This window comes from Globicephala melas, chromosome 2 (genome assembly GCF_963455315.2).
Source record: "Globicephala melas chromosome 2, mGloMel1.2, whole genome shotgun sequence".
NCBI lineage: Eukaryota > Metazoa > Chordata > Mammalia > Artiodactyla > Delphinidae > Globicephala > Globicephala melas.
In genome coordinates, this window is record NC_083315.2 from 123,041,908 (window position 1) to 123,058,074 (window position 16,167).

At 38.9% G+C, this 16,167-nt stretch overlaps 1 protein-coding gene across 1 annotated transcript in view; it reads left to right on the forward strand.

The window, feature by feature from the left end:
• The first annotated feature begins 4,808 nt into the window (after positions 1–4,808).
• Positions 4,809–16,167, forward strand: part of PRPF39 (pre-mRNA processing factor 39) — a 38,198-nt gene continuing 26,839 nt past the window's right edge. The window contains exon 1 of the mRNA XM_030854864.3: positions 4,809–4,953. The gene's annotated coding sequence lies outside the window, so the exon portion shown is untranslated. The remainder of the gene's footprint in view (positions 4,954–16,167) is intronic.

The window sequence follows — 16,167 nt, forward strand, 5'->3', positions numbered from 1 at the left end:
TATTTTAAAAGTTAACTAGTAGAAGAGGGATAGTTGGATGGAAACACCGATCCGAAGGCCTCCTGTGGCAAATGGATTTCATAGGATGTCCCAGCCTAATGGATAGATAAGGTCTGCCTGTTCAATGTGTTGAAAAAGATTGTGAGGTTCTAGCAAGTTTCAATAGGAAAGAGTATAGTGATCTTACTATCCAGGGCTCAGAGCCAGATTCTAGATAGTAAAGGTCTAAAGAATAGTATAACAGGAGTGAGAATTGAAAGAATAGATCTGAAAGGTATTCTGATGGCAGGACTGACTAAATTGATGACATACTTAGATTTGGAACATAAAGGAGTCAAAGTTAAAGAAGTTTCTCACACTAGAGACTGGTGAATGCTGATGCCATTAACTGAAATGGAGAACACTGGAGGAGAAGCAGGTGGTGGAAAAAAGAGGAATGTAATGCTTTCAGACCCCTGTGAGAGAACTGACTCTGAAGGCAGTTCTGAATTTATTGATTGATTGATTGATGGCTGCGCCGCCAGGCCTGTGGGATCTTAGTTCCTCGACTAGGGATCGAACTGGGCCATCGGCAGTGAAAGCACAAGAGTCCTAACCACTGGACCGGCAGGGGATTCCCAGCAGAGTTCTGAATTTAAATTACAGCTTTACATTTATTAAATCTATGGCCAAGAGGATAAAAAGAAAGGAAGGAGGAAGGAGGGAAGGGAAGAGAAGAAAGAGAAAAGGAAAAAACAAAACCCAACTGGCATGAGCAAAAAGGAAAATTATTTTTATTGATGCTTATAACAGAAGTCAAAGTCTCTGGCTTCAAAGCTGGCTTGACTCAGGGCTCAAATAATGTCTAGAACTAGTTTCTCTCTCCTTCACCCATAGAAACAGCCAATTTCTCTTTACGTCTCGTTGACCAGAATTGGGTCACCCCTTCTATCCCTCAATCAGTCATTGGCAAATAGGAATGGGATTACCACAGTTGGTTTGTATTGATTATGATTCAGCTCCTGGAGTTGGGCACATTATTACCTGATACCTGAAGAAAAAAAAAAACTTTAAAAAGCAAAATATATACCTAACACAGCAATATGAATATACTTAAAAGAGTAGTATGGGGCTTCCCTGGTGGTTAAGAATCCGCCAGCCAATGCAGGGGACATGGGTTCGAGCCCTGGTCCGGGAAGATCCCACATGCCGTGGAGCAACTAAGCCCATGCGCCACAACTACTGAGCCTGTGCTCTAGAGCCCGTGAGCCACAACTACCGAGACCGCGTGCCACAACTACTGAAGCCCATGCGCCTAGAGCCTGTGCTCTGCAACAAGAGAAGCCACCGCAATGAGAAGCCCATTCACCACAACGAAGAGTAGCCCCCGTTTGCTGCAACTAGAGAGAGCCCGCGTGCAGCAACGAAGATCCAACACAGCCAAAAATAAAAAAAAAAAGTATATGTATGAATATACATGGAATACATTAACAGTAGCTAAACAGCAATACACATACACACACAATATATATTTGCAAATATCAGCAATCTCTTTCACAAGCCGTTCATGGTACCCCAGTTGATTTAGCTATTAAAGCCTGAAAACTCAATCACCCTGAAAGAATAACCCCTATCCTCTTCTTGCATTCACATTATTCTCTTTTTGCAGCATTATTTGTGAAGAATGTAGAAATGTCCTAGTCCTTAACTTATAACAACATACAGCCTTACTTCAATCTTGCAACATACTATATCCAACACTCCATGTCTAGTAAAGATACAATCCATAATGAAAATGTAGGTATCATGATTTTTAATGGGCAAAATAACAGTATCATAACCCAGGCTTGTGGGATCAGAGAAGATATCTTCAAGGAAGCAACATTTCAAATAAGTTCTGAAGATTGAGTTATTCGACAATGAGAAAAGAAAGGAAAAGCACATTCTAAGTACCTGCAAAGATCAAAAACTAAGAAGATGAAAGAAGTCAATCTTCCATGTGTCACAGTGAGCAGGACAGAGAGGTTCCAGATAAAAGTAGAGGTAAGAACAAGAACAAAATGGTAAACGCAAGGATTTGGATTTTTATCCCCTAGGACCTGCTATAGGAAGTCATGAACAATTACAGATACAGTTTCATAGCCCTGTGACAAGAGAACAAAAAGGCTTGGAATAGGGAAATTGGGGCTGGGGTGGGAGAAATTAAAATGCAAATCTCCCTCTTTCTTTAATTTTGACATTTCGACAGCTGGGAAAACATTACACAGATTAACAATTTAACAAATTATTCAAGGGACTTCCCTGGTGGTCCAGTGGGTAAGACTATGGGCTCCCAATGCAGGGGGCCCAGGTTCAATCCTTAGTCAGGGAACTAGATCCCACATGCATGCTGCAACTAAGAAGCCCGCATACTGCAACTAAACGATCCCGCATGGTGCAACGAAGACCAGGCGCAGCCAAAATAAATAATAAAATAAAAAATAAATTATTCAAATTGGAGCATTTTAGGATCCAAATAACTCTCAGGAAGACTGAACTGAGGCGATACCATTTGAACTAAATCTCACAGATCATATAATAGTAGAGAGGGACAATATCCATATTGTGTTTGGATTTAAATCTCCTAGAGCCACAATTTTATTTGCTTTAACCAGTAAGAAAGAACACTAAATACAGGAGTCTAAATGTTTTGAATACAAGAGCCACCACTATTCAATGATGGATTTATTTATGATGTAAATGAATAGCATTCCCTAGAGAAAATATGTTCTGTAATAAATGAGCCATGTGGTGTTTTATGTGCTTTTTCATTGCATGTTACATTTTGAACAGAATAAACAGGAATCTTTACTGAATAGCCCAGAAAGAAGCTGCGACTAACACTGGGTATAAGAAGTTTTTTGCTCTTTTATCAGTCACAATCCCAGAAGGAAATACATGGCTTATCAACATCAGGGTAATTTGAGAAGTGGTTAATAAGGGACTATTTACAATGGTTTAGGGAAACTTGGAATCTGGAAGAAGAAAGTGATACGGAGACTGCATGGAAGGAGCTAGGGGAATAAATACTCTGACCTCACTCCTCCCTTCTGTTCTTCCAGACCCAACCAGAAACCAGCGAGCAAAGGTCAAGATAGAGAAGGGTGGACAGTTGATTTGGAGAGGCAAATGGAAGAAATGAATCACCTGACTTTAAATACTGTATTTTAGAACTTGCCATGTAAACTGCACTATTTGGTATATCCTTTTTTTCTTCCCAAAGCTTATAATTGTGATATACAATTTCTTTTAAAGTCAACTAAAGCTACATCAAGTAAAAAAAAAAAAAAATTGAGTTTTCACCTGTGAGGAGAGCAAGCACTGTAGACAGAGGAAAACACACTGAAAGGTTGAGACACATAAAAGGGACATAGACACTTAAAAGGGAACAGTGGGTTTTGTAAATTTATGGGAAGGCAGAAACCAGTAAGAGGGCTGGTGTTATTACGAAGGACTATATTTTCAATGCTAAAATGTTTTGGTTTTTCTTAAAAGCATGGGGGGAAACCAGTGAAGGTTTTTAAGCAGGAGCGTGAAAGCAATAGTACTGGCTTGAAAGGTTAAGATGTAGAAAACCAGATAAAGGGAAACAATGAATCTACAGTGAATAAAGCTGAAGAAGCAGGTAGAGTTTTAGAAAATGGCTCTTAGAGGAGATGAGAATCTCAAACATAATCTTATTTACTGATGAAGAATTTGAGATTACTTTAGGAAAGTTTGAAAAGAACCAGGAGAGAAGTGAAAGCTGTGGCACTCAGAGCCACTGAATGACAGTGTTTGTGGCAAAGTCTGCATGCCTTCCCAATATATCAGAGACCCTTAACTGCTCCTTCCCATAGTGAACATAAACGTCACTGGGTATACCAGTGAAAAGCATGGCTGCACTGTCAGAGAATTCAAAAAAGTTAGCTTGAAGAGTAGAAGAGGCAATGCAAAGCGAAAGCTGCAACTAGATGCAGTTTGATGTAAGTGAAAGATAAGACTGGTTTTGATATTTGGAAGCAAAGGAGCTGTTGAGGGGATTTATGATTAACAGGTTAATAGACAGAAAACATCATCTTGCAGAGAAATATTTCTGGAAACAGACAGATTCCAGAGGAGGAAATTGCAGCCCAGTTGTGATACTACTGAATCTTGAACAAGCGATTGCCTGGTAAATTGTCGGTGAATTCAGGAGCCTCGAAATATGAACAGGAGAGAGGCCAGATTTGAAAAAAAAAAAAATTTTTTTTTTTTAAACTGAGGATGGGAGTATAGCTGAAGAGTACTGCTAAGACTATCAAAATAATGCAGCCTTCATTTGTCCAGGGAATAATTTTACATATCCCTTTAATAATCAGTTCCTCAAGCCCCTAACTCCACTATTGTTTCACCTTCAGGAAACCTGGGTGGACCCAAAGTCCAAACCATCGTGAGATTTAGGAGTTTAAGGCTGAATTTCTGACCACTTTTAGGTAGAGGCGTGGAGCCTAGGCAGTTGTTTGCCAAAAAATAGTAACAGTATTTTTCCTTGACTGGGCGGGGCGCTGTCTGTGTTTAAAATCAGGGGTGTGGAAGGCCCTGAAGACTCTCCTTCGGCTCTGCAAGTCCCCGTAGAGGAGGAAACACTGAATTGGAGCAGCGGCCCCGCCCTCCGTGGCGGCAGGGCGGGGACGGGGCTGGGCTGGGCGAGGCGGGGCGGGGCTGGGCGAGGCGTGGCCGGGCAGGACCGGCCCCCGCCGGATCCCGAGGAGGGCGAGGCCTGCGCGCTGCGCAACCACGTGACTTCCTCGCCTCCGGGGACACCGACGCATGCGCGCCGCACTCTCGAAGAGGCGGCTGTGGCGCTGGTGGCGTCTGCTCCGGTGTTTGTGGGGACAGAGACGGTGGAAGTGCCCTCTTCGGCTCGGTTGGCCCACACTGCGGCTCATGGCATTGAGTGGCATCCATCGTCAGGTCAGCTGGGGCGGGCGCCTTGGAATTGGACGGAGTGGGTGGTACGCGGGGCAGCAAGGCGCCTGCCTTGTTTCAGGCCGCGCTAGGGCTGCGGCCTCCGACTCCCGCCCTGTTTGAGGCCTGCGTTGGCCTCGGGGCCCAGCTGTCCATCCCTCCTCCTTCCCACCTGTTGGGTGGAGCGGTGCGAGGTTTCTTTTCTTAGACCCCACGTTTGTCTGCCGGTGCTTCAGGACGGGAGGGGAAATGTGGGCCGCCACCTTGATTTAGGAAGAGATTTGGGGGTAAGTCTAAAGCTTTCCCGAGAGTTCGGAATCACTGTGGCTGGGACGGCTGGAAGTGGAAGGGACCTAGAGGATTGGGAGAATATAATACAAATTGTGTTAAACTTTTAGGCGCCTTGTAGGGCGCGTTTCGCGTTCTGACCAGAGCCACACTCTGGGACCCTGAGTCACAGCACCCCAAATATCAGCTAAAGCTTTTGGCAGGATGGGGTAGAAGCAGAAAAACCAAACATTAAAGAATAATGTTTACCTTTTGTAGCCAGAGACCAACACTGATATTTTTCTCGTTCCAAAAATCACATCTTTAAGTTAATTAGTAGTACTGCTCTTAATGTGTTATTAAGTACCATATTATGTACTATATTTATGCCGACTAAAATTTTAGTGTAATATTCATGTTGCCTTTTCTTTGAGGACGTCATGTTATTTGGCAACTGATGCTTGTTCAGAAATACGTAACACTTTTCTTTTTACAGTTGTAAAGGTTGAAACCTAAGAAAGCAGGTTTCATACAGGGAAATATGAAACTCATGTTGGAACTTAAGTGTTTTTGGCTTTGAGAGCTTAAGTGGATTGAAAAAAACAAGCAACTACTGTCAGGTGTCCCTCCCCACCCCCCCTTTATAACCTCATTCTAAAATTGCAAAAGTTGGAATTTTCCACTCTTCAGCCTCTGGTAGGGATAAAGTGAATGAAAGGAGTTGTACTAAAGAAGACAAGTTTTTAAGATTGTGAACTCTGGAATAATTAGGGGTTACCAAAGATGGCTAATTAGTAGGTGGTGAGAGATATTTGAAGTGAGAATTGAAAAGCAGAATTTTTTTAGTGTCAGAATATTTGGTAGTCTTTTTACTTGCTTACTTGTAGTTGAATATGGGAAAGATAAAAAGTGTGTGTGGCTTTTTTTCAAGAGAAAGATTAGCAGATACAAATTACTATGTATAAAATAGATAAACAAGGGCCTACTGTATAGCACAGGGAACTGCATTCAATATTTTGTAATAATCTAAAAAAAAGAGAGAGAAAGAACAGAACCTTCTGTGGTATGCTAACAAATAATTCTGCATAAAACATAGGATTTTAATTTTTTTTTTGAAAAGTAGCCAAAGGGGGAAGAAAGTAGTTCCAGCCAAATGGTGTTTTTTTTTTTCAAAGACCAAAGATGATAGAAACATTTATGTAAATAAACAAAGCCCAATTTCTGGAACATAGTAAGTGCTTAATACGTGGAAACTTTAAAAAGTCAATGTGTGAACATTCTGCTCAGCCTCTGAAAACAATTTCCAAAACTAGTGGTTATGATAGCCTCTTTTCTTCTAAACACTTTGAGTCTTCAAATTGGCTTATGTGTGGATGAGGCACAGAGTGACTTCTGGATTGCAAAGCTAGTTGATTGCAGTACTCAAACTCCTGACTTTCATTCCTTAGTGATGACTTAAGATTTTTATGTGTTGCCCTCTTTATGAAAAGAATAATCAGTGGTATGATTTTGAGTACCTCTGTCAGCATAAATGCCTATAGAGAGAGGAAAAAGAAGGTAATAGATCAGACTTCTCATTTTTAATTGAGTATGGGTTATTTAAGTCATTCCTTGAAAGAGCTTTTAAATTTTAAGATGGCATGCTGAATTGTTAGATGTATGTCATAACTGAACTAAAACTTGAACTGTATGAGCTTGATGTAGAACTGTATTTTTTCATGTACTGCATATTCACTTTTAATATATCATGTTTTCTTTTATACTTGTGGACTTTATACCTTTCATATGGTTTTATATAAGAAAGTACAGAGTAGTAAAAGGGCATCGAGTGGCTTAGTGAGTTGAGAAAAGGAGGAAACTTTTGTTATTCTGAGAGAATAGCATGAGCCCAGGCTCAGGCATGGGAATGTGTTGTCCTCTGTAAATGACAGTAAGGAATACTGTAGGATTAATACGTTTGAAAAGTTAAATTGGGACCAGATATATCATTCAAGTCTTTCAACAAATATTTATGTGCTGTTTTATACTAGACAGTTTTAGGTTCTAGGGACATAGTAGTGAACAAAACCAAGGGCCCTTATCTCACTGAATTTAATATACTAATAATATTAATTTATCTGTAGCAATAGTGTAGCAATGTTTTTCAAGTTTTTTGACTGCAACCCATAATAGGATGTATGTGTAACATTTCAATCCAATAATCCAATAGTTGAATTCTGTGTGTGTTTCAGCAGTATGCCCTTAACGTGTGCATTGCACTCTGATGTATTTTTTCTACTCTGTATTTTTCCTTTTAAAAAAAATAAGCTGGTTTGAAGCATTCTGAATTATGTTTGAAAAACATTATTCAAGAGGGGAGAGAATAATTATTTATATTGTAACAGTAGCAGTATAAAAGAAGAGGATAGTTAATCTTTATAGCAAGGTATGTGTGATTATTTGTGGATGAGGTTTAGAGAGGTTAAGTAACTTGCTCAAAGTTCCCTAATGAGAAACTGGGCCAGATCTTTAATTCAGTTCTATCAGGCTCTAAAGCCCAAGCACTTTATTATACAACTTTCCAATTGATTTTGAAAATAATAAACTAGGTTTAGGACTCTGGGTGGAGGGTAAGGCCTGTGGTGTTTTTTGTTTATCATACAGTGAATTAAGTGCGTACTAGGCCTGCGTGTGTACTGTATATCTACGTATTTGTAGACCCGGTTCTTACTCTCAGGGAATTTGAGACAAAGGAAGATAGACATTGAATGAGTATCACAAATGTGATGTGTGCTATGGGGGAAAAGGATGCTATGGAAGCATCATTGGGGGAACCTAACTAATTTGGAGGGTATGGGAATACTTTTCTGGAAGGGATGTTTAAATGTGCCCAGATTAATGAGTGGGCTTCAGTTAGGTTGAAGGCTCTGAGTGGGAGTGTGGGGGTGGGGTACAGGGGTGGGAGAGCATTCCAGGTAGAAGAAACTGCGTACACTAAGGCCTTGAAGCTGAAATGAGCTGAACTGGAAAACACAACAAAACTAGGTGACTGTGATAAGTCAGTAAAGGGCAAGAAGAGAGAGCCTTTCAGGGAGGAAGTCATCATTACTGTTGGATGCTGTGATGAGCAGATCAGAAAGATGAATCAGAACATGTCCAGTTGGATTTATAAACAGGGAGATTGTGATCTTGGGGGAATTTCAGAGCCGTGATAAAGAAGAATTCAAATTTACGAGTAAATGGAGGGTGTAGAAGTAGACAACTTCATTGTCTTCCCGTTGTATTTGGAACAAAATCCAAATCCTTAACATAGCTTATGATTGCCCTTTGGTTGTTTTTAAACTAAATTATAGTATGTATATTATAAATTATTATATAAAAGATGAGAGATATTTTTACATATTTGAAGGCTAATGGAAGTAATCTAATATACTGAGAGAAACTGATAAGGAGAGAGTCAAGATAATTTAAGAAGCAACATTCTTGAGAAGATGGGTGGGAGAAGTGATCCAAGTCATGAGTTCAGGGTTTGACCTTTTGTAGCAGCAGAGATACTTCATCCATTGTGACCAAGGTAAGGAGGAGGACAAATAATATAGCTCTTATAAGAGTGCTATAATAGAGGTGCAGAACAAATACTTAGAGAGCAAAAGACAAAAAATGGTTATGTATTTCAACTTTTATAGGAGTGCTATAATAGGGGTACAGAACAAATACTTTGAGAGCAAAAGGGAGGGAAGATTATACAAGAGGTGAGGGAAAAACTCTTAGAGGAAAACATAGGCAGAACAGCACTTTTCAGGATGAATTGCAGCAGTATCTTTTTGGATCCATCTCCTAAAATAAGGAAAATAAAAACAAAAATAAACAATTGGGACCTAATTAAACTTAAAAGCTTTTGCACAGCAAAGGAAACTGTAAATAAAACACAAAGACAGCCCACAGAATGGGAGAAAATATTTGCAAACAATGTGGCCAATAAGGTATTAATCTCCAAAATATACAAACAGCTCATGCAGCTCAATATTAGAAAAACAAACAACCCAGTCAAAAAATGGGCAGAAGATCTTTTCTCCAAAGAAGACATACAGGTAGCCAAAAAGCACGTGAAAAGATGCTCAACATTACTAATTATTAGAGAAATGCAAATCAAAACTACAGTGAGGTATCACCTCAACACTGATCAGAATGGCCATCATCAAAAAGTCTACAGAAAATAAATGCTGGAGAGGGTGTGGAGAAAAGGGAACTGTCCTACACTGTTGGTGGGAATGTAAATTGGCACAGCCACTATGGAGAGCAGTATGGAGGTGCCTTAAAAAACTATAAATAGAGCTGCCATATGATCCAGCAAAAGCACTCCTGGGCATGTATCTGGAGAAAACCATAATTTGAAAAGATACATGCATCCCAGTGTTCATTGCAGCACTGTTTACAATAGCCAACACATGGAGGTAACCTAAATGTCCATGGACAGACGAATGGTTAAAGAAGATGTTGTACATATCAGTAGAATATTACTCAGCCATAAAAAAGAATGAAACAATGCCATTTGCAGCAACATGCGTAGACCTAGAGATTATCATACTAAGTGAAGTCAGTCAGACAAAGACAAATATATGATATGTCTTATATATGGAATCTAAAAAATGATACAAATGAACTTATTTACAAAGCAGAAATAGACTCACAGACATAGAAAACAAACTTTTGGTTACCAAAGAGGAAAGGTGGGGGGGAAGGGGTAAATTAGAAGGTTGGGGTTAACATATACACACTACATATGTAAAATAGATAATCAACAGCACCTACTGTACAGCACAGGGAAACTACTCAATACTTTGTGATAACCTGTATGGGAAAAGAATCTGAAAAAGAATAGATATATGTATATATAACTAAATCACTTTGCTGTACATCTGAAACTAACATACACGTTTTAAATCAACTATACTCCAATATAAAATAGAAATTAAAAAAAATAATAAAGAATAGAAGAGGTGAGGGGATTGGGAGAATGGTAACATAATAGATTTACTTCGTGGAGGTATAAAGAATTTTAAGAAGGAAATAGGGCATTAATGGAGATCTAGGAGGATAAAGCCTGACCCACCGTTGGTTGTGGCAGCTAGGTCAATATGAGAAATTAGTATTTTAATCGGAGTGATATGGGCTGGACTATGTAGTGTACCAACAAGTGGTTATTTTCTTAGGAAAAATACTGCAGTAGAACATGGTTGTTCATGATTAATTCTTTCATATGGCCTTTAAAAATTATTTCTAATAGAAATGTTACTTATTCTTACATATTTCTCTTTTAGCCAATAACTTTGTAAGTCTAATACTTCTAATAATTTGCCTGTAGATTCATCATTATTTCTTAAGGAGAAAATTCTAGAATATTTTCTTTTAAACATAGGTCAAAGCTGTGCTTAACTTTATGGTTTATGCTACATACTGAATTTTGAGAATATAACCCAAAGGAAATTGCTTTTTACAAATAGGCATTTACATGAGGGAGTTTACTGTGATATACTTAGTAAAGCCAAATCTTAGAAAGAACTCAAGTCAAATTGAGGAATATTTAAGCAAATCCAGCCATACTGCCCTTCTTGCTGATCTATTTTTCTGTGAACATGCCAGGCAAGGCATTTACTTATCTCAGTACTTGCTCTTTCTGCTGCCTGTCATTTTCTTCCTCCAGACAGCTGCATAACTGGCTTTCTTACTACCTCATCCTCTCTTTTATTTTGTTCTTAGCACTTGGTACCACATACATATTAGAAATATAGTTAGATTAAAAAAAGTCTCTATCTCCCCATTGGAACGTCAGCTCCTTGAGAGCAGGAACTCTGTTTCGTTCACAGCTAAATTTCCAGTGCTTAGAATAGTAGTGTCCGACACACAGAATTAGCTCATTAAATATCTGTTGAATGAATATTATTACACTAGGATATGATATTGGTTAGAGATTTTTAAAAATACTAAATAAAAGGGGTTCAGCATAGAGTAATTTGTATACCTAAATTCAGTAAAATAAATGAAAAATATAAATCAGATAAAATAAAAAAGAAGTAAAATAGTATAAACCCAAAAGGACAAAGAGCAGAAGAGGAGGTATCAACAGATGAGAATTCACGTTTTGGAAGAAAGCAGATGGACCAGTTTTAACTGATTAACTTAGGTTTTCACTTTTTTGCGTTCAGCTCGGTGCCTGCAGAGAGGGAAGTTAATAAGAAACAAGATGGATATTCCCACAAAATCCCAGAAAGGCTCAGGAATTTCAGGTTCCAAGGGCCTCTGAAGATAGGAGTGCTGAATGCAACTAAAAATTGTAAGATTTGTTAAAAGTCTAGAGTAGTTTAGACCCTTCTCCATCTAGTATAGCCAGCAAAAAACTGGATGTTCGTTATTTGAAGAGGGCAAAAGCAGAGAAGTTAGCACAGCTGTTGGGAGGTGGGGCAGGGGTGAAGGGTCTTAGCGAAAATGGGAAGTTGAATGAAAGTTTATATATTGAATGGTGAAATCACCAGCCCTGTTTGTCTTCTTTGCTCCCAGAATGCTTGTTGCCCTACTTAAGTTGAAACATTCTTCTTTGGGAAAACTTAACCCAAGGGAAATAATGTAGAGCACTGACATTTAGTGGGTTCCGCCCTCAGAGAATGCCATCATTGGGCATTCCCAGTCGTTAGGACTCTGCACTTTCACTGCTAAGGTCATGGGTTTCATACCTGGTCGGGGAGCTAAGATCCTGCAAGCTGCATGATGTGGCCAAAAAAAAAAAAAGAATGCCATCCTGCACTGAGGCCCACCAGTTGCCAAGCTTTATCCAGCCTCTAATATGTTTTGTAACGCCTCACACTTATTCTTGAACAGAAGTTTGAAAATCACTGTACTTGAGAGACCAAAATAAATAGTCACAAGACGCTCAGAAGAGACAGATAGTGCTGAGAACAGAAGAAAATTTAAAGTAAATTATAGAGAGATAGCAGGAGATACGGCAGTGAAAAAGGAATATTGATTACTCAGAGAACAAAAAATGGAAGTTAAAAAATTGACTCACAGGGCTTCCCTGGTGGCGCAGTGGTTGAGAGTCCGCCTGCCGATACAGGGGACACGGGTTCGTGCCCCAGTCCGGGAAGATCCCACATGCCACGGAGCGGCTGGGTCCACGAGCCATGGCCGCTGAGCCTGCGCGTCCTGAGCCTGTGCTCCGCAAGGGGAGAGGCCACAACAGTGAGAGGCCCGCATACCGCGAAAAAAAAAAAAAAATTTGACTCACATTAAAAATCCAGTAAAAGAGTTTTGGCAGAGTAGAATGAATCAAAGAGTTAGAAGAAAAATGTGGGGAAAGGTAAGAAAAGTAGAGGATCAATCCGGGAGGTCTAACACCTGAGCAGTGTGAATTCAACAAAGAGAAAATCAGTAGGAGGAAATTATCAAATAAATAATAGATACAGAACGTAAGAACTGAATGATGTAAATAGATTAAAATAGGCCTTCCAAATGAATGCCTTGCAGAACGAATGGAAAGGACTCACCTTAGGGCACATCATTATGCAATTTCAGAACACCTGGGATAAACAGAAACTAAAAGCTTCTGTGGAGGAAAAAAAGGTTACATATCGAGGATAAGAAGTAAAAAGACATCAGATGTTCTCAACAGCAACGTCAGATGCTAGGAAACAATGAATAAATTCCTTCAAAACTTTTAAGAAAAAATTATTTTCATTCTAGAATTTTAAACTCACAATCTGTCATTCAGTTATGAGGATTTTAGAATTGGAAAGTCTTTTTTTCACCCTACATACCCTTTTTCAGAGTTACAGAAAGGATTCTCTACAAAAGGGAGTAAATCAGCAAAGAAAAAGATTTTATTATAAATGAGATTCAACCAAGGGGACAAGTGAAGGGAATTCCTTGGATCAAAATGAAGAGACAAACCTAGACAGGACAAGCCAGTCTAAACTGTTGCAGAAGGTTAGATGGTTTCAGAAAGGATGGCTCCGGAAGGGAAAATAGAATTGATAAGTATGAGTGACAGTTGCTTTTGAAGGACCTTTATAAGACCTCAAGGATGTGGGGTCATTTTTCAAAGGCAATGAAACGTATGAAAATGAGGAAATATTTAAAGAAAGAGAAGCAAGGAAATGTAATTATAGTTTACAAGATAGCTTGAAAAAAATGTTTACATGGTCATAATAATATAAACTTGAATATTGATTCAAGCCCAACCTGATAGAACTGTATTGGGAGCACATGAGAGGAAAGCTGTGCATGTATGTTTGGTATAATAACTAAACCCATATCTTCTCTAATAGCAAAAAAGATCTAAAATGGAAAAGTCAAGAAATAAAATAATGCCCTCAGATAAACGCTGTGTTGATTATCAGTTTTTTGAAGTTAAAGTCAACAGATTTTTTTCTTCCTCCTCTTAAAACCTCTGCAAAGCAAATTCTAAATGCATTGTAAAGTTCACTTTTATTTTCGTTATTAATTTTAAAGTATAACACCTTAAGTTTGGATAACAATTTCCAGGGAATTAATTGTTCACAGTGGTATCTTCATTTATGTGAATTTATAGTTTTTAAGACTTTCACATGCTTTTATGTCATCCGAAGTTTTCAACAGCCTTGTGAAGCAGATAATACAAGTATTACTAGTCTTATTTGGAAGTGAGAAAAGTAAGACTGACCTAGAGTCTCATGCTATTAAGGGAGAGAAGTAGGACTCACCCTCCTCTACCTCTTTGTTCTTTATAATATTTACCACACTGTACTTTGTCTTATGGTGAAAGAAAGATCTGGAAATTCTAATTCCTAGTCTCTTGTATTTTGCCTTTTCTAATTTAGTTATAGCTTAGCTGTCGTTTTCCTTTAAAAAAAAAAAGCTTTATTGTGGTAAAAACACATAAAATTTACCTTAATTTTTTTTTTTTTTGCCATGCTGCACAGCGTGTAGGATCTTAGTTGTGTGTCTCCCCACACACACCAGGGATCAAACCTGTGCCCCCTCCAGTGGAAGTGCAGCATCTTAACCACTGGGCCGCCAGGGGAGTCCCTTCTTAACTAACTATTTTTAAGCGTACAGTTCAGTAGTGTTGCATATATTAACGTGGTTTAACAGATTGCCAGAACTTTTTCATCTTACAAATCTGAAACTATACCCATTAAAACAACTCTTTCCCCCCTCTCTCTACTCCTTCATAACCACCATTTAGCTTTCTCTTTCTATGAATTGGACGACTCTAGGTAGAATCATGTAGTACTTGTCTTTTTTTGCGACTGGTTTATTTCACTTAGCATAATGTCCTCAAGGTTCATCCATGACAAGATTTCCTTCATTTTAAAGACTGATGATATTCCATTGTATGTATATATCACATTTTATTTACTTCTTCATCTGTTGGTGGACATTTGGGTTGCTCCTTTGGTGGTTGTGGATAGTGCGGCTATGAACATGGGTATACAGATAGCTAGCTCTTTGAAACCTGGCTTTCAGTTAGTTTGGATATATACTCAAGTGGGATTTTTGTTTTTAATATTTATTTATTTTGGCTGTGCTGGGTTTTAGTTGCAGCGCGTGGGATCTTCATGGCTGTGTGTGGGATCTTCATTGAGGCTTGTGGGATCTTTTAGTTGTGACATGCAGGATGTAGTTCCCTGACCAGGGATTGAACCTGGGCCCCCTGCATTGGGAGCGTGGAGTCTTAACCACTGGACAGACCACCAGGGAAGTCCCTGGGATTTTTGGATTATATGGTAGCTCTATTTTTAATATTTTGAGGAAACTCCATTTGGTTTTCTGTGCCATTTTACAATCCCACAGTTAGTGTACAAAGGTTCCAATTTCACCTCATCCTTGACAAAACTTGTTATTTTCTGGGGTTTTTTGATAGTAGCCATCCTAATCGGTGTTGATGTGATATCTCATTGTGAATTTGATTTGTATTTCTGTGATAATTAGTGATGTTGAGCATCTTTTCATGTGCTTGGTGGCCATTTGTTTATCATCTTTCGAGAAATGTCTAAGTCGTTTTTTTATTTTTTAATTGAGTGTTGTTCAGTTATGGGAGTTCTTTATGTATTCTATATATTAACTACTAATCAGACATAAGATTTGCAAATATTTCCTCCTCTTCTGCTATTTGCCTTTTAACTGCGTTGATTGTGTCCTTTGATGCATGAAAGTTTTAGTTTGATGTAGCCCCATTTGTCTATTTTTGCTTTTTTTGCCTGTGCTTTTGGTATCATAGCCAAGAAATCATTGCCAAGTCCAATATCATGAAGCTTTTCCCATATGTTTTCTTCTAGGAGTTTTATAGTTTTAGGGTTTACGTTTAGGTTTTTAATCCATTTTGGGTTAACTTTTGTGTATGCCATAAGATAAGGATTCAGCTTCATTCTTTTGCATGTGAATATCCAGTTTTCCTAGCACCATTTGTTAAAGAGACTGTCCTTTCTCCATTGAGTGATCTTGGGACCCTTGTCCAACATTTATTTCTGGGCTTTCTGTTCTATTCTATTGGTCTGTTTGTCTTTATGCCAATACCACACTGTTGTCTTCTTCCTTTTGATAGTTGTTTTTTTACCCCTTTGCCATTTTATATTGCTAGTTGGAAGTTATTGGTTGTTGTTAAGAGTAAACTGGTACTCGTAATTGCCACATTAAGAAGTATATGTTAGAATAACTTATTAAAAATAACTTTAGTGTATTTTTCTTTTGGCCATGTGATTTTTTTAAGTAATCAGAAAAATGATCTCCCTAAGGGTAAGGCTGGCGTTAGCTCTTTTTTTTTTTTTTTGCGGTATGCGGGCCTTTCACTGTTGTGGCCTCTCCCGTTGTGGAGCACAGGCTCCGGATGCGCAGTTTCAGCGGCCGTGGCTCACAGGCCCAGCCGCTCCGCGGCATGTGGGATCTTCCTGGACCGGGGCACGAACCCGTGTCCCCTGCATCAGCAGGCGGACTCTCAAC